Source organism: Lissotriton helveticus, chromosome 1_1 (assembly GCF_964261635.1).
Source record: "Lissotriton helveticus chromosome 1_1, aLisHel1.1, whole genome shotgun sequence".
NCBI classification, from domain to species: Eukaryota; Metazoa; Chordata; class Amphibia; order Caudata; family Salamandridae; genus Lissotriton; species Lissotriton helveticus.
Window position 1 is genome coordinate 249,441,014 of NC_136057.1, and position 19,585 is coordinate 249,460,598.

Sequence of the window (19,585 nt, forward strand, 5' to 3'; positions counted from 1 at the left end):
TTATAGATTTTATAATGAGTCGTTCAGTTCAAACCCCAAACCATACCATTGTCCATGAAGAGGGAGAGTGAAAAGTTGCCCAGCAAGGGACCACACATTCAAGCAGAATCAAAAAACACTTCCTTTCCTCATAACGTGAAATCTCAGGCAGCTAAAATCAGTCAATACCTCTTCCACTGCGCTCGAGAAACAAGTTTGCCGAGTTAAAAAATGGAATGTTAAAAAATAATTTCTTTGTCATCATGTAGTGCAAACCCATCACTCCTACATACATGCCGAGTATGCTTTCCTCGATGGAAAAACATCACGCCTACTTGCGAAAAGAAACCTCTCCCATTGTCGGACTGGTCTGGGCCAATTTCATTATATTAGGGGTGAAGTCTCCAGACTGAGCCCCCTCATGGCGTGCTTCTCGCTTCCATGTGAGCAGAGGAGGGCGGGCTAGGCCGGAGATGGTAGCTTACTGTGTAACGGGTTCTATATATAATAAACAACTTGTCCGAGCGCAGGCGGACCTCTTACCGCAGTCTTGATCTCGCAGGACGTACTCCAGGGAGGGGTCAGATGTACCCTCCATGGCTGCGCGCTCCTCTCCCTACCTCTCTCCTGCCCCGTACCTTGCAGTTCTTATAGGCAGGTATGACTCAGCTGATTCGACTCCCGTACTTCTGTCAGAGCAGAGAAGAGAGCTAGCAGTCAGGTAAAGTCCACGCTAAATGCATAACAAACTATTAAATAAATAAAACCATTACCACACCGGCGGCGTCGCGTGCGCAGCGCTGCGTGGACACTAGTGAAACTTACACTTACCTGGTAGAGACATGCTGCTGCCCCTCGGCCACGGCACCCACCCAGGTCGATGATCGTCCACTACTCTGTCCCGCGCGACCGGCCCGGGCCGACGGACACTCACTCGGCTCGCCTCGGGCTAGGCTGGGCTCTGCTGCTGCCGCCGTGGGGCTGCGGCACCGGCCCCCCTGGGCCCGGCGCGGCCGTGCTCTGAGTTTTCCTGGTGGTGAGGTGGCCAGAGCTGGCGCCGGCTCAGCTGAGCTGCCACAGTGGGGGTCAAGGTGGGCTGCAGCTGTGTTTAACGCCGGGGCCGCGGCGGGTGGCCATGATGCGAGACAGCTCGTGCGCCGCAGCCTGCACTCTCCCGCCGCTTCTGCACTTCCTGCTTCCTCCGGATGTGACGGCCCTATACCAGGCCGGCACATCCGGATTAATCCTGGCCCCTGTGGTGCGCCACGGACGTGATTGACAGCTCTGAGGCTGTATCGACATAGCCGGCAGCCCGGGCCGTCGGACTGGCAGAGAAGAGAGATACGTTTGTAGCGCGGCGCCGCTCACGAGCTCAGAGAGCTCAGCTGCAGTCTAAGTTAACTGTTTAGGCATTCGGGCTGAGAGCAGCACTCTCAGAGAGCCTGGGCACAGGAGCTGCTGGCGCGCTGGCACAGGTGGCAAGAATGCGTGACAAATGCATTCAGTGCGGTGATGCGGATCACTGCACTGAAATGCGTGAGTGTCACACCTATTGCGTGACGCTTGGCAGGACTGCAGGTGCCAGCAATACATTGTCCGGTGTTTTTGTACCCTTTAGACATTCATGGTGAGAATAAACAGCAGGCGGGATCGCCATGAGTGGGCTTCACAAATCAGGCAGCCTCTTCTTCGCCCCTTGTAGTAGATGCACTCGGCATGCTACAGTTAGACCGACATTGACATTCACAGCTTCTAAACCCCCGCGCCCAGCGGTGGAGGGGCGAGCTCCAGGGGGTCCCCGGCCTTCGCACTGTGCACCAGAAGTGGGGCCCCTGACCTTAAAGCTCCTGACTGACGCTTCCCCCCACACTCCCCCTCCCTTCCTCGACTGTTGCAGAACAACAAACTGTCCCAAATGGAAGAAAACAAGTACTAATAAAAAGAAAGGTCGCTGACTAAGTATGAAGAAGTCAAACAGGAAGTGAACCGGAAGCCGTCAGTCCGGCCACAACTGTCTGAGCAGTGAGGGGGTATCTCCTAAGTACAGATTCCAGAATTTCATTATAATTTGACGCCCCCGCGCATCCTTATATAAAGCCTGACTTTCAGTACACGTAAGTACTGATTATGCAATCTCACACTTACAAGCGCAAACTCGGCACGAGTGTATTTGTTTTTGGTACAGAAAACAGAAAAAAACGAACAATTGCATCACCGACTACAAATGTGATTAGAGAGAGAGAAAGTCAGAGCAAAACCGACACTGAGAGAAAGGTGACGTGAAAGAGTGGAGACAGAAGGAAAGGTCCTGGCTAATTCCCAACTTTTGGGACCTGGGCACTTCTCCGCTTTTGGGCCCTGGGCACTTCTCGTCTTTTGGGAACCTGGGCACTTCTCAGCTTTTGGGAACCTGGGCACTTCTCAGCTTTTGGGAACCTGGGCACTTCTCAGCTTTTGGGAACCTGGGCACTTCTCAGCTTTTGGGAACCTGGGCACTTCTCAGCTTTTGGGAACCTGGGCACTTCTCAGCTTTTGGGAACCTGGGCACTTCTCAGCTTTTGGGAACCCGGGCACTTCTCAGCTTTTGGGAACCCGGGCACTTCTCAGCTTTTGGGAACCCGGGCACTTCTCAGCTTTTGGGAACCCGGGCACTTCTCAGCTTTTGGGAACCCGGGCACTTCTCAGCTTTTGGGAACCCGGGCACTTCTCAGCTTTTGGGAACCTGGGCACTTCTCAGCTTTTGGAAACCTGGGCACTTCTCAGCTTTTGGGAACCCGGGCACTTCTCATCTTTTGGGAACCCGGGCACTTCTCATCTTTTGGGAACCCGGGCACTTCTCAGCTTTTGGGAACCTGAGCACTTCTCAGCTTTTGGGAACCTGGGCACTTCTCAGCTTTAGGCATCTGGGCATTTCTCAGCTTTAGGGAACCTGGGCACTTCTCAGCTTTAGGCATCTGGGCACTTCTCAGCTTTAGGGACCTGGGCACTTCTCAGCTTTAGGGACCTGGGCACTTCTCAGCTTTAGGGACCTGGGCACTTCTCAGCTTTAGGGACCTGGGCACTTCTCAGCTTTAGGGAACTGGGCACTTCTCAGCTTTAGGGAACTGGGCACTTCTCAGCTTTAGGGAACTGGGCACTGGTCAGTTTTAGGGATCTCGGCACTTGTCAGTGTTAGGGATCTGGGCACTGCTCAGCTTTAGCGACCCGGCCACTTCTCAGCTTTAGGGACCTGGGCACTTGTCAGTTTAGGGATCTGGGCACTTGTCAGCTTTAGGACCTTACCCATCAGCAGCCGGTCTTCCAAGCTGCCCAGATGTGGTGGTGATCACATGTGATGGGGTCCCTTTAAGGAGAGATTCAGTGATGGGTGAAAGATAACTGGCTATTCAGAAGATTGTGGATATGAACAGGAAAGACAGGTACCAATAATTCAGTGTTTCGTGTAGAGGTGTCTGGTTATTCAAATACCATACGCTGGGTAAACATGGTGAAAGAACTAGGTGAATCTACGATGAAAGCTAGTCTGAGTATGTCAATCCTGGTAGCCAACACAGTTGGCAACAGAAGGTGAGGATGATATACGCCTTAATGGATTGATGTTAGTGGGATAACTTCAATGTTACCCCTTAGTGGCAGGGCGTGGCATTTTGCCATGGTATTTGTTGAAGGACAGGTGAGTGCAAGCGCTCTTGCTTCAAGGAGACCAGTGGAAATCTTACACCAAAATGCAGCTCCAAGGAACGGTGTCTCTTGGGGCACCTCTAAGAAGGTCCTTGCGCTCAGGTGCAAGGAAGCCTCAGCAGATCGGCTTCACTCTGATACACACTTCTGACAGCAATCAAATGCCACAGCTAAACTCCCAACTTTTGTGGAAGGTCACCCAGCTTCCCAAGAGTCCTTATTAGGTTACACAAAAACAGGACACCCAGAACCAAGAGATAAAATGCTATCCAATGGTTTGTTTTCCATTCTTAGATGTAGATTGATGCTGGACACCTCAAAAGGCATATCTGATACCAATATTCAAAGCTAGATCATTTGACCTGCCTAGGGAACATGTGTGAATCTAGCCTATCCCTGCCCACCTTGGGCAGAGGCCACTGGATCACACAGACTTTCCTCTAATCTGCAAGGCTTCCTGCCTTTCCAGACCTTCACAACGTCCTTAGATGGTAATGTCCATAGTATATCCATGCAACTGCCAGCCTGGTCAGACAGCAGGATGTCAAGTGCAATCGAGCCAACACAAGAGAGAGCTATGTCTTTGGCTGCCAAAGATTCTTCCTGTTAGTACCATAATTTGGGTAATCGTTTTTTAAGTCACTGCAAGGCAATAGATAGTTACCTTTTATTGGGGTTTTGAACCTCTGGGGCAGAACCTACCATCCTGACAATATAGATATTTATGCATCTGCTACTTCTACATATATCAGTGAACAAATGAATAATACATCGTAGTGGCATCTTCAAAATATATATTTTTTTAAATCAATGTAATCGACAATACAAAGCTTAATTAATTTCCAGCATTTGCAAAATCTTAGTTAATGTTAATATTGGGCATAGAACAAACAAGGTGATGGGAGGAATACTTGCAAGTAGTCTAACCACTGGCAATCACTTAAGGTATTGTCCCAGCCTATCGTTCTTTCGCTCACCATGCCACCTCCCTTTGGATGCAGTCGTATGCAAATAAGCCTCGACCTTGCTCCTTATGGGAACTGTCCAGCCCGAACTGCCGGGCCAGGTGCTCACCGAACTGGAACACAAGAAACTAGAGCTGGTTTTGCCCTGATAAGAACACTTCAGCCAGGTATAGCTTTATTCCAGTGGCACAAAGAGCACTGGGCACACGTCTGCTCATACCTTTGCCACTTAGAGCGGTAAATCAAACAGACAAAAGGTGATGGTAGGAATGCTTGCAATCTGTCTAATCACTGGCAATCGCTCAGGGTAGTATCACAGCCCTCTGTTCTTTTGCTCATCATGCCACCTCAGTTTGGACCCAGTCATATGCAAACCAGTCTTGACCCTGCTCCTCATGGCAACAGTCCAGCCGGAACTGCCAGACCAGGTCTTCACCAAACTGGAACAAAAGCAACCTAGGACCATTGATTTGATTAATCTTTATTGTTTGATTACTTAAAACCATAAAGATTTTAAAAAGCGTATATTTTATGTGTATAAGGGTTTAGAAAAAAAAAAAAAAAGGAGTAAGAATAAAATGTCCCAGGGGTAGTTAATAGCCTTAAGGCCTGGATCCTAAAATGTCAAAAGGCCATAGCCTCGTTTTTAAAATCAAATATGTGGCCAGCCGGCATAAATGTTCTAGAAAGTTCTAAACAGAGTTCTAAAAAAAGAGCTTAAGGACAAATAAAATTGGGGAAACAAGCGGTATTCTGACAGCACAGGATGATCAAGAGTTCATAAAATTATCAACTCGCGGCCCAGCCATGCTGCTGGGGGCAACGGAATTTTCAACCCTGTTTTCCCCAAGTTTTTTGCCGCTCTGGTTACAAATTTTGGGACCTGGATATTAAGCATCGTATTTTCTGGGTTCATAGCAGCTATTATGGCCTGTCGGCATGTTCGAACTCCAAGTTTGATCCATTTACCCCGCAGCAGGATCCTTCTATCGTAAAGCAATGCAGGACATGCACAGACTATGTGCTCCATTGCTTCTAAGTGGTAGCCACACTCCCTACATTCCATGTTAACACTGGGGTGATGCCATTCGGGTACATGCTTTATGAAAGGCCACTCTCCCATCCTCATTGCTATGAACTTTAACTTCCATGAAAGTGCGTATGTGCTTGATAGGTAAGGTGATTCAACCCCCGGTTTGAAGACAGAAATAACCGCCCAGGCATGTTTCCTTCTGGACAGTTTTGCCCTGTCAGAATGAAAAGACCAGAGCCAGACTCTTCTCTTGATGCCAGGTTTTAACGCCTGCTGGGAAGGATTTGTTCCCTAGAACTCCTCGACACCGAGTAACTGCAGGGAGTGTTCCAGGTGGCGCCGATGTTTTTGACTGGTTTTACTGATCGATATTTCTTTCCAGAGTCTTGCCTCCAGGCTGCCTTCTCGAAAGTTGCTCAGTCTGTTACAGAGATTGAGGAACGCACCAGCCTCGACGCCACGGTGATCTAAAAGGCCGAATTCGGGCCGGACTTGAGCTGGTGATGAGGATCTTGGCAGGCGACATGCTCGTTTGAACATTTTAGTTGTTATTTTTTTCAGTGTGATGCTGTTGGTCCCCAACATAATCTCGTGCCCGTAGGATAGGGAATTAGTAATCTTTGCCTTCTTTACCGTTATCAATGGGGTTAGGCTTGGGCCGAGTAGCTGCTTCGCCAGCTTTGCTGTGGCTGCCTTAAGTGACAGGGCTTTGGCCCTGACCGCTTATTTCTGCTTTGAGAAAGATCCTCTAGAATCCAGAAAAATTCCCAAGTACTTGCAGGACAATACTGTTTCAATGTTTTTACCGTTAAAAAACCACTCGCCTCTCTGCTGCTTCCACTTCCCAAAGGTAATTATTTTTGTTTTTGGCAGATTTAATTCAAGGAAGTTATTTGTTATGTAGGGGAGCAGCTGATCAAGTAGTTTCTGTAGTCCGACCCTTGTGTGGCTAAGTAGCACAAGTTTGTCAGCATATAACAGATTGCTGATACGGATTCCATCTATTTGAGGGGGGTGGCAGTTAATGTTGTGCAGTGAGTGAGATAGATCCAAGATTAAAAGGTTAAAAAGGAGAGGGGCCAGCACGCAACCTTGTTTAACTACACTTGTGGTCTATATTTTCCTTGAGACGTGGGAGCCCTCTCCCAGCTTTAATCGAATCCAAGTGTTTGAGTGGTTTTGAATTATGGCTTTTAAAAGGGCCGGCGGTATTCCCTAGTTTTTTTATTTTTGCCATAGTTGGCCCCACGGCAACCGGTCAAAGGCCGCTTTAAAAGTCGACGAAGCAGCAGTGAAGTTGCATACTTTGAACTGCTGCTTTTTCCATTACAGTGATAATGCAAGTAGGTTGCTGGTAGTTCCTGACTTGGCCACAAAGCTGGTCTGGTTAAAGGGGTGGTGCCCTGTTGATTCTGCCCAGGACAACAGCTCATCCAGTAAAATACTGGCGTAGTATTTAGATTCGACATCGAGAAGAGCTATCATCCTGTAATTTTTAGGATTGTTTCTCCTATAACCTTTATAGATGGGATGGATAATGGCTCCATTCCATGACTCCGGAATATTATGGTTGAGTCGGCAGTAAAAACAAGCATTTGTAATGCAATAGGTCTCGCATTGGTGAAATTTGGAGCTATTGGCTTTGTAAATGACATTGTTTTTCACTTATGTTTTTTTGTTTGCAGTGGAGTGCAATATAAAGAAGTGCCCGTAAACCGGCGGAGTTTTTTTAGATATTCATGCTCAGTTAGAGGGGAACCTTCTACTATTTAATGGAGTTGTGAACTGCCTCGATGCAACCCAATAAAAATTACTTTATTGGCATTGAGAGGTGTAGGCAAAGGTAAAACAAACACAGTTACACAAAAATAAAACATAACAGTAGGCAATGTGGGGAGTCGGAAAAGGCAGAATTTGAGTTAGATGCAGCTCTGTAAAAAGCAACATGGGTTGGGGAGCGGCAAGTAACTGGGGCCCAACCATACTAAAGGGATGTTTATCTTTGTAATTTCTATGCCCTCACATTGTCTTCCATATTACAGACACTGGTGCTACAAGCCTTACTCAGGCTAACTTGGTAAACATGGGTAGTAAACGCGCTTCTTTTTGCTTAAAGTTTTGTGCACACCACGAAGACAGACAAAATTTAAACCCTGGAAATATACCGGACCTGATCAAATAAGAAACTTTACCATGCAATGCGAAATCCCAGAATAAAATGTGCACATCTTCTATGGACTCAGCAAAATCTACAATTAGGGCAAATACCCAGCCTTTAGAATCATGGCTCAGTGACTTGGGTAATATTACATAAACGCAGATCTCAGATCTGGTCGATCTCAAGCGAACAGCGTTTCTTCCATGAAAGCAGCAGTGAATGTTATTTGGGATAAATGACAGCAGTTTTAAGGAAGAAAGACAACAGTTTCGGGCTTTCTGTAAGTTGTGCACTTCCTGTTACAAAAGGAAAGATTACTAGAGCAGATAATATGGTAAGAGGATTGTGATGCAGTTGAAATGTTGTGTGTTTGGACTATTAAACTACAATATTACCACAAGCAGTGAACTGTCGCGTTCTGACCGCCGCCTTGTGCTGTGGCTAGTCAGACTGTCAGGGAATCACTTCTGAAACCAGAAACGAAACCATGTGTACACTGTTTTGTTATCAGCTGTAAAATATCGAGGGTTTGATGACTGACTGCGCCCAGCACTAGCACCCCTGGCCCCCGCACCCGCCATGACGACCGCCGCCAATATGACGCCAGCACTCTGCACGCTCTCAACCCCGGTCGGACCCACAACTGCTTCAAGGCCGCCCCTAAACGCACACATGATCCCTTCACCTGCCGGAACTGCAGCTACACCAGCCACAGAGCCGACGAACCACCCGCATAGAAAGACCTCAACCACCTCCGATGCATACTACTGAACACCCACTCCACACGCAAAGACGCCGTCAAGCTCTGGGACCTGCTCAACACAACCTTCCCGGATGTCGCCTTCCTGACAGAGACCTGGTTGAACAACTCCTCCGCACCCGACATCGCCATAGCCATCCCAGACGGCTACAAGAGTACCCGCAGAGACCGCACCAACGGAGTCGGAGGAGGAATCGCCATTGTCCACAAGAACAGCATCAGGGCCTCGACTAGCACCGACGACGCGCTCAGCACCGCCGAACACTTGCATTTCCAGATCCACACAGACCCCAACTCCACCCTCAGAGGCACCCTCGTCTACCGACCCCCCGGACCCTGCCCCCAGTTCAGCGACTCCATCGCCGACTTCATCAGCACACACGCCCTGACCTCCACCGACTACATCCTCCTCGGAGACCTGAACTTTCACCTTGAGAACAACGACAATAACTCCACAACCCAGATCGATAACCTCGCCAACCTCGGACTGAGACAACTCGTCACAACGCCCACCCACTCCGCCGGCCACACGCTTGACCCCGTCCTCTCCTCAAGCTCGCACATCTCCATCAGCCACACCACCGAACTCCTCTGGACCAACCACCGCTGCATCCTTCCAGAAACCCACCATACACCACCGCACCCAACTGATCTCCCTCCGCCACTGGAGCAAAATCACCGAAGACCAACTACATGCAAACCTCGCTCTCAGCCCACTCCCCGAACCCTCCAACACCGATGTCGCTGCCCACATCCTCAGATGCTGGATCGAGGACTGCGCCAACACCCTCGCCCCGCTGAAGAAACCCCCCCCACAGAGACACCAGCAAGAAGGTCAGCTGGTTCACCGCAGAACTCCTAGATTCCAAGCAAGCCTGCCGGAAACTAGAGAAGAAATGGCACAGTGAACAAATACCGGACAGTCACGCAGCACACAAGGACGCCGTCCGCAACCACCACCACGTCAGCAGGGCTGCCAAGAAGACCTCCTTCAAAGACCGCCTCGACAACAACGCACACGACAGCAAGGAGCTCTTCAAAATAGTGAAGGAACTCTCTAACCCCAGCTCCAACACCAACGACATCCCGCCGTCGCAAGCCCTGTGCGACTCCCTCGCCACCTTCTTCCACCGCAAGATAGCAAACATCCACGACAGCTTCAACACCCAGACAGCCCCAACAGACAGCAACACAACAGACCCTCTGCACACCATCGACCACGTCCCCTTACTAGCCTGAACCAGCGTGAGCTTCAATGACACCATCAAGACCATGAGCAGAATCCACTTCGGCTTTCCGTCAGACCCATTCCCGCATCACGTCTTCAAAAAAGCAAGCAGCTCCATCGCACCCCACCTACGCAACGTCATCAATCTCTCCATTGAGACCGCAACCTTCCCAGAGAGCTGGAAACATGGCGAGATCAACTCCCTACTCAAAAAACCCAAGGCAGACCCAAGAGACCTCAAGAACTTCTGACCGATCTCTCTGCTCCCCTTTCCAGCCAAGGTCATCGAGAAAATCGTTAACAGACAGCTAACCCGATACCTCGAAGAGAACAGAATCCTGGACCCTTCCCAGTCAGGGTTCCGCAGCAACCACAGCACCGAGACCGCCACTGATGTCATCAGGACCTTGCTAGACAATGGGGAGACAGCAGCACTCCTCCTCCTAGACCTCTCCGCCGCCTTCGACACCGTCTGCCACCGCACACTACGCGCACGCCTCCACGCCACAGGGATCCGAAACAAGGCTCTGGAATGGACCACCTCCTTCCTCTCCGGCAGAACCCAGAGTGTCCGCCTCCCCCGTTCCAAAGCCTCCGAGATCATCTGCAGCGTACCCCAAGGATCCTCCCTCAGCCCGACACTGTTCAACATTTACATGGCCCCGCTTGCACACGTCGCCCTACAGCATGACCTCAACATAATCTCCTACGCCGACGACACTCAACTGATCCTCTCCATCACCAAGGACCCCATCACCGCCAAAGCCAACCTCCATGAAGGAATGAAGGCCGTTGCCGACTGGATGAAGATCATCCGTCTGAAGCTGAACTCGGACAAGACGGAGGTCCTCATCCTCGGCTCCAACCCGTCAGCCTGGGACGACTCCTGGTGGGCAACAGCACTGGGGACAGCCCCGACTCCCAGCGACCACGCACGCAACCTGGGAATCAGCCTCGACTCAACGCTCTCAATGACCAAGCAAGTCAACGCCATCTCCTCCTACTGCTTCAACACCCTCCGCATGATCTACAGATGGATCCCGACAGATACAAGAAAGACAGTCAGCCAGGCCCTCGTCAGCAGCAGACTCGACTACGGAAACGCCCTCTACACGGAATCCTCGACCAAGCTCATCAATCGACTACAACGCATCCAAAACACCTCGGCACGACTGATCCTCGATGTACTATGACACGGCCACATCACCCCCTACCTGAGAAACCTGCACTGGCTCCCCATCAACTAGAGGATATCCTTGAAGCTCCTCATCCACGCACACAAGGCACTCCACAAGACCAGCCCAGCCTACCTCTACAGACAGCTCTCAGTCTACACCACAACCGCCGGCTACGCTCCGCCGACCTCTCACTCGCCACCGTCCCGCGCATCCAAAAAACAACTACCGGCAGGAGATCCTTCTCCCACCTCGCCGCCAATACATGGAACACCCTCTCACTGAGCCTACGACAGACCCAAGTCCTGCTGACCTTCAGAGGGACACTAAAGACTTGGCTGTTCGATCAGTAGCGGTCCCCTCCCCTCCCCCCCAGCGCCTTGAGACCCTCACGGGTATGTAGTGCGCTTAACAAATGACTGATTGATTGATTGATGGATGACTGGAAGAGGGGGAAAGAGTGATTAAGTGAACGGAATAAAAAACACATATCAACTTACACACAAAGAAACAGAGACATGCAGACAGAAGCGGACAAGGTGTGCGCCGACACCTACACACAAACTGACAAACAGACGCTGTCCCACACATATACAACATCCGCACGTCCGGGACACCCGGGCAAACGTTCAAAGACGAGGAGGGAGGGGAAGAGGGAGAAGAAGGGGGGGCGGGCTCAGCACCTAATAAGAGCACTGGGCCGGGAACATCTTGCCGCTGAGTACCTGTCAGGAGACAGCCCTCCACCAGGGCACTGCTGAGCTCAGAGTGCACGGGGTGATGTTCAGCTCTCAGGCTTATGAGAAGAGCTGTATGCCTTTGAAGCCGAGCACCCAGGGGCAGGGAACAGTTCAGAGCTAAATGCTGTGCACCAGCTCCTAACCACGGGCTGTGAACAGCCAGGCACTGGGCCCCGGTCCCAAAACAGCTCAGCTCCACAGAGCAACGCAGGCCGTGTGGTGCTTAGAAGTTAGCACTCAGTGCCAAGCTGGGTTACGGCTCTGTAGAGGCGGCGGGGTGGGGGCGGCTTGTCACTCAGAACCAGGGGACAGAGCAGTACTGACCACCAGGCAAAGGGCGGCTCCGGTATAACAAAACTACTCACAATAAAAACAAGCACTAAACTGACATGAAAGCGTGCGTGTGCTACTAAACAAATGTGAAGGCAAGCCCCATTAAATTTAAATGAAGGCGTGCGCCGTTCTCGTGCAATACACATCAAAGCATCCTAAAAACGTTCCCCTCGGACACAATTAAAACACGAAAGCAGACGAAAACTGTGGTTAGGCGGTGCTGCTTCCAGAAAAAACGGAACTGACTTATCGCATCCACAGCCAACCATAAGCCTGCTAAGAGCAATGCCATAGCTCACAAATGGCAAGCGACAGGAGAAATTACCCAGGAGTTTCACCCCTGATACAGATTACTTGAAGTCTCGGAGAGACAGCGCATGCGCGCTGCCTAGGCGAGACCTAAAAACAGGGGAGCCAGGTGATCTGACCACAGGTTTACGTCTGATTTGAACAGGGCCTGGGGAAGGCCATTAGGACCGGGGGCTCCTTCTGCCCTGGCTTTACTAATTGTATGAACAGTTTTGTTTCTGAGAGCTTCTGGGGCTGTCAAAATCTCAGTCGTACAGTCATCTAGCATGTCCTTTCTGTCAATTGTAGTCGCTTCCTGAACTTGGTTGGCTAGATTGTTGTGCCCAGTCTTGCCTATACTAATGGCTTATAGGGGTGGTGGTGCTGGTTCAATTGATGTGAGGGAACTAGGATGAGCTTCCCTGGGTGTGTTTTCGCTGAAATGATTTATTAGAAAAAGGGACCATTCTTCTTTGCTTATGTTTGCGCTCCCTTGCCCATTTCCACCTCATGACCCCCATTCACTAGCGACCAGAATTACTTTGGGTTCGAATTCTTGCTTGCATGGACTAGCTTCAGCCAGAACTGGTCGGCCGCTTCTTGTTTGGATGGATGACCTGAAGGCTTTTTGAGCTTGCTTGTAATTATGAAATAAACTTGAATTTACTGGTTTTCCTAGTCTGGCGTAGGGCAGAGTTTCTTTGAGATTTTAGCTTTTTGGTCTCTAATGAGATGCAAGGTTGTTTGGTGGCTTTCAGGCTACGATGTGTGGATGGGAATTCACTAAGTATTCGGTTTACAAAGGCTTCCCATCCATCAATGACGACAGCATCTTCTTCACTCTATGAACGGAGAAGAGATCTACATTTGTCCATTACTGAGGGGGGAAACATGTCGTCCATTTCATTCTCCTTAAGTTCTCAGTATAACTGCCGTATAAAGTGAGTGCAATTGCCTGGTGACAGGCTGCATCGAGGGTTAAGGTTATTACTTGGGGGCGGTGGTCACTCTCCCCTTGCATTGTGATGCAGTAGGTCTCAATCAGGGGTAGCATTTCACTGCTGCTTAGAGTGAAGTCCAAAAATGAGTATGTGCGGCCACTGGGTCTTGTCCATGCAGGCGGGGTGTCCATAGGAAAGCGCCCATTCAGTACGGAAAAGCCCACGCTGCTAAATTGGAGGACAGTGCATTCTCCCAGTTTAGACGGCCTGTTACCTGCGGGTATTGATTAAACAGCAGGTGTGGGGGGACTGCTGGAAATACATCCCCGAGGTCCTCAGACGGATTTGGAAGAGGTTTGTATTGATGTCTCCGGATAATAGACACGGTATGCTGCCATAGTCACTTAATAGGTTGCAAACAATTTCAATCAAACAATCCAATTTAGATTTCTTCTTGGTGGAGCTAGGAGAGATGTAAACATTGAGCAGGAGTGACTGTGTGTCTGAGTTTGGGCTTCTAACCACTATGCTGGCAATCAAATTTTAACTGTTTGATGTGGAGAGACAGTTTACTACTGACGTTGATCGAGAGGCCACCTTGCAATCTGCCATACTTGCAATGTCTTGTGGAAGTGGGCATCAATTTCAGGTAGCCTTCTATGGGGATACTAGTTGCCGACCAGGTTTCCTGAAGGAGAATGATGTCATATTTGTTTATAAATTCAATTGTGTCTAGCAATTGGGGTTTAGTAGATAGTCCATTGATGTTCCAGGAACATATTGTTGTTCCAAGATCAATTCTACTTCAGTCATTCCGGCTCCGATATAGGGCCGCAGACGGCCATGACTATTCGGCTCCTTTTGTAACTTGTGGGTCGATTCTACGCTCATCGACGCCGACTGGGGAGAGGCTTCTAGCTGACTTAAGTACTGAAAAGAGAAAGAACCTGTGCTGCTAGGTTGAGCCTGAGTAGTTGAGAGTATAGAGGGATAGCGAGGAATGCTAGGAGTTGTTAAAATAATGCCCCAGTTTTAAATTGGTCAGCCTTCAATTCAACCAGCTCCTTTATTGCCGTGGTCACTAATGTGATTAGGGTTGCTTCTCTTTCTTGGATACCGTTAATGGGTTTCGAATTCGATAGCCATTATGTCTTTCGAGTCCAGGCTGTGCAATTCGGGAATTGATTTAGAGTCTTAGACTGTTCCTGCGGTTTAAGATGTCATGCGGGCCTTGGGAAGTGTACTCCGGTGTTAACAGTGGTTTGGTCTGGAAGCTGTTGTTAGCAGGTCTGTGCACTTCCACTGTGATTGATATTGATATTGATATTGATATTGAGATGTATTTATAAAGCGCTCGTTCGCCCGGGGGCTTCATGGCGCTATAGACAGGGACACAACGCATCAGTCACAGGAAGCAAAAAGGTACTCATCAAAACGCTTGAGAAAAGAGCCATGTTTTGAGGGAGTGTCTGAAACTAAGGATGTTTCCGCACATTTTAAGGTGAAGAGGAAGGGAATTCCAGAAGGCAGCTGCAAGGTGGTCAAAGCAGCTGCCTCCAAGACGCTTCCTTTTATAAGTGGGGACAGTCAGAAGATATTTGTGCATGGAGCGAAGATTCCTAGGGGGGTCATATTTTTTAAACAGATCTCTGATGAATAGAGGGCCTGTTTGTTGTAAGGACTTAAATAAAATACAACCAGTCTTAAAAGCCACCCGTTGCTCAACAGGCAGCCAATGTAGTTGTTTTAGGCCCAGTCTGACAGACTGCCTCTTAGGTAGATTCAGAATGAGTCTGGCTGCCTGATTCTGAATCAACTGGAGGCGCTTTAACTCGCCGATCGGGAGCCCAAGATAGAGACTGTTGGAAAAATCCAATCTGGACAGAACCAGGGAGATAACAATCTGTGTGAGCGCCTCCAAAGAGAAGAAACGCGCAATTTTCTTAATTTTCTTCAGCTGAAATAGACTGGAGGACACCACTGCGCTGACCTGCCTTTTCAGAGACAGATCTTCGCTAAGGAAGATTCCAAGGCTCTTAACTGAAGACGATTTAGATGGGGGGGCTCCCATGCTGGACGGCCAAAAGCCAGGGTTCCAGCTGAGTACACTCTGCCCAGGCAAGACCAACTCAGTCTTGCCTGGGTTGAGCTTCAGGTGATTGCAGCTCATCCAACTCAGGATGTGAGACATGGTGTTTTGAAACACTACCACTGAGTCCTCGGTGTTTAAAGGAAAGATGAGCTGCAAATCATCTGCGTAATTGAAGATGGTAACTCTGGTATCCCTGAGGGAGTACAGCAGGGGGCGTAGGTAAAGATTAAAAAGCAAAGGTGACAGGGAGGAGCCCTGAGGGACTCCACAGGTGGTAGGGATAGTGGGGGCCGTAAAGGGGCCCAGTCTCACGGATTGGGTGCGGCCAGTAATAAATGAGCGAATCCAGCTCAGCGCAGGACCCCTAAGGCCGGCCTGTTCGACACGGTTGACCAAGATGGTATAGTCAACCGTGTCGAATGCCGCTGATAGATCTAATAATACCAGCGCCTGATGGATCCCCTTGTCTGCATTCCGCCTCAAAGTATTCTGAACTGAGACGATGACTGCTTCAGTGGAATGAAGAGGACGGAAGCCAGCCTGGTTGGGCGCAAGGAACTGTGATTCTTCCAAGAATTGGGACATGCTATCACAAACATGAGCCTCCAATATCTTGGCACAGTACGGCAGCAGGGAAATGGGCCTATAATTGAGAGGATCCGATGGATTAGCCCCAGCTTTTTTCAGCAAAGGGATGAGAAGGGCTTTTTTAAAACTGGCAGGGACCAAACCCTGTGAGAGGGAACCATTCATCATGAAAAGAATGCTCTCAGGGATAGCAGCTCCCACTTCCCGCAGGATGTAGGGAGGGCAGACATCATCAGGAGAGCCAGATTTTACTTTAAAAAGAAGTTTGGATAGGCAGGCAGCATCAATGGGGGGGAAAGATTCCAGGGTAGAGGGATTGTGAAAGATGTCCGGGGAAGGAGGGGATAAGGTGGTAAGAATACTTTGCTTTATGGTGCAAATCTTATTCAGAAAGAAGGTATTAAGGGTATTACAGAGATCCTGAGTAGGAGCCACAGCTGGGGAAGTTCTGTCACTGCCACAAAGACCCTCCACAATGTTGAATAAATCTCTGGATTTATTGCGTGAATGAAGAATTTGCTCAGAGAAATAGTCCGTTTTGTGCTTCTGAATAAGTTTCTGATACTCCTTCCGTGCCCTACAATAATCAGCCTTGTCAGATTCTAAATAGGCCGACCGCCACTTACGTTCCCTTTGACGAACTTGCAGCTTTGCGGCTTTAAGATGAGGTGTAAACCATCTATGAGCGTCATGAGTACGGGAACGGGGGAAATTGGAACATGGAGCATGGGCATTGGCAGCCTGAGATAGCCAGCTGGAGAAGGCTTCTTCATACCCATCAATATCCTGATCGAACGGGGGGAGGGATGAAGTTAAGGTATCAATAAAGGCAGGGAGGTCAGCGTGCTTCCAGAGTCTGACTTTCCCTCCTTGCTGAGGCGGCTGTTTCCTATTCTCAGTGAAGGTGATGGAAAAATCGATCAGAAAGTGGTCCGACCAAATACATGGAGTGATGGAGTTAATGGTGAGAGGGATGTCCTGCGACCAAATCTGGTCGAGGCTGTGTCCTTTTTTATGGGTGGGGAGATGAATCTGCTGGATGAGATTCATATCCGAAAGGGTTTCTTTCAATGCGGCTGCCTGCCCCACCGGCTCAGCAGCGTCCAGCCAGAGATTAAAATCACCCAGCAGCACAATTTTCTTATAGCTGATTATCAGGGGAGCCAAAGATTCTGCTAAAAGTGCAGCGAATGTGGGCATGCTCTGGGGGGGGCGATAGATGAGGACCATAAGTAAGGATCCGCTTTTAGTGTCCATCCTAAAAATCATGTTGTCCGATCCTACAAGATCGAGGGATGGGAGAGGGGAGAAGATGTGGTCTTTTGATATGATAGCGGCAACTCCTCCACCCCTTTTATTGGCAGGTCTATCCTCATGTAAAATATAATAGTTAGAAGGGACTGCAGCCAAGATGTCAGGCAAGGAGTCAGCATTTAGCCAAGTCTCCGTGAGGAGTAAAATGTCTGGTTGCTCGGCCTGAAGTAAAAGGAATATGTCCATGTGATGCTTCACCATGGACCTTGTGTTAAGATAAAAACATTTGAGAGTTGTCTCGACCCCCAACGAGGGAATAGGGATGGCAGAGGGGTTGGGACAAGTGAGCGGGTCAATGATATATTTGGGACGTAGGATGCCATGAATAGCGGCACGCTTTAGGACATGCGCGGGTAGGGCGGGACCTGTGTCATCGGAGGGTTGAAGACACAGTAGGTCAGGAGAGGAGTAAAACAGTGTTTGACCAGCGGTCCTGGCCCCGTGCCCCGGTCTGCCGCGGACGGGCGCAGACGGGCTTGACTTTTGCGCGACTTCGGCGCGCCCTCGTCGCGCCCGCTGCGCTCGTCCGCTGCGCTCCGATATACACATTAGTTATGTAGCCTCTGTCTTGGGGGGACTAGACCGCTAAATCCGGTCCAGCCCTACCCAAGATGGCGGCTCGCCTCACCCTCCACGCAAACGGCACCAGCCGCGATGGAACGGGGCGGGCAGGAGCAGGTAAGTCAGTGCGTTAGGTCAGGAATAGTAAACAGGCCTCAGTTGGTCTGGAGTATTCATCTATTTTCCGTTGGGAAGTGGATGGTGGGAGCAAAGAAGGTTCTTGCTTGCTGAGATGGTTAGTTGTTGGTATGTTGGGAACTGTTTTGCACAGAGTCGCTGGGTCTGGCTGGTTGGATGGTATTATTGAGTGCCGTCCGTTGGTGCCTTTGCTAGGGTTACCTGCGGGTATAGTCTAGCCGCCGGTCTCTGCTCTGGTCTGTTGTTGCTGGGAGTGGAAAAGGGACTCTGGTGCCTGGGCATGGCTCTTGGGGAAACAAGGTCACTGCTAGCTTGTTCACAATTCCCAGTTCCGTGCTGGTTTGTGATTGGCCATTTCCTAGTGTCGCAGGGTTGGTAAAATGCGGTGGGGAGCTTTAAACTTGAAGGGAATGAGCTGTTAATGAACCATCTCATTTTTAGGGTGATTTTTGAAATGTTAATGGCTGAACGGCTGGTAGTGGACTGGTGATGGCGCAGGATGTTGTGAATGGACCCAATAGTATGGCAGGTTTGCTTTTTGAGAAATAATAGCTGATTGTATTTTTGATTTCAACTGTGTGTCTATTACGATTTTTCCGGAGTCTTTTTTCCCCCATTTGGACAGCCAATGTGTATGTGGTGGATTTAGTATTGCGTCTGTGGTTCTGGAGGTAGCTGCAAGAAGAGCCTTTCTTCCCGTTGTGTTCCTCCTGGGCAGGCCGTTTTGCGTCCACCCATGGATGAGGAACCTGAAGCAGAGAGTCAGAGTGCCTCGATGTTTATTGATTCTTGATTTCTGTTAGTACTGACAAGAGAAATTGGGGTAGTGAAGACAGGGAGTCAATAATAGGCTGGCAACAACATACTGTTTGAAGTAACTGTGAATGTGCTTTTAATATCAGCAAGTTGAGCGCCTCTAGTTTTTGGTCAATCCCAGAATTGTACACGGCGAGAGTGTTTAAAAAGGTCAACCTGTAGATCCAATTTATCTGAATGGTAATTCAGCGCTGAAACCGTTGTTTGAAGGGTTTGGAAGAGTTGTGACCAAAGCATATTTATGTCGATCGGTGGGCAGCTTTCCTGGTCTGAGAATTTTTTTGATTTCGTTTGTTGAAAAAAGGACAAGTATTAATCTTAATGTTATTCTCCCCACTTGAGCAAGCCGATTGGTGGAATTGACTGGAGGATTTTGATAAGCCGATTTGGGACAGTGTTTTAAAGTGACTTGGTTGGGTACTTGCCTGTTTCATGGAGTGAAGACTTTGTTACTCTTCTCTGGATGGTCCATGGTCATTGGGAACTTGAATTATAAGGAAGAAAACGGGCTTGGGTCCTGAGCGGACTGAGAGATGGACGGAAAGCCCTCACTTAAAATGGGGGTTGGTGAGGAAGCCAGTTCGACTGGAAGGCGAATGTCTAGTGAGCCAAGGGGAAACTATTCGGGACCCTTAAGAAGGAGATGGACGTCAGGAGCTTCTTTTTGATGCGGTTCAGCTCTTGTTGTGGAGCCAGATGACAGTAGGCTGTGACCTGTCCTGCCGGCAACTGCATGGAACATTGGCTGAACTCATTTTTGGTGCGAGGCTAAGCCCGGACTGGTGTGAGGGGCGT

General features: G+C 49.4%; 1 protein-coding gene across 3 annotated transcripts in view; it reads right to left on the bottom strand.

Moving 5' to 3' along the window:
* LOC144790226 (membrane-spanning 4-domains subfamily A member 12-like) overlaps window positions 1–19,585 on the bottom strand; it is a 122,094-nt gene that overhangs the window by 96,789 nt on the left and 5,720 nt on the right. Inside the window, exons 1-2 of one of the 3 annotated variants that reach the window (XM_078665357.1) lie at window positions 811–1,144; window positions 523–668 (exon numbers count right to left, since the gene is read on the bottom strand). The exons of the other annotated variants lie outside the window; for them this stretch is intronic. The gene's annotated coding sequence lies outside the window, so the exon portion shown is untranslated. Of the gene's footprint in view, window positions 1–522; window positions 669–810; window positions 1,145–19,585 lie in introns of those variants that run through there. 3 annotated transcript variants of the gene reach the window in all.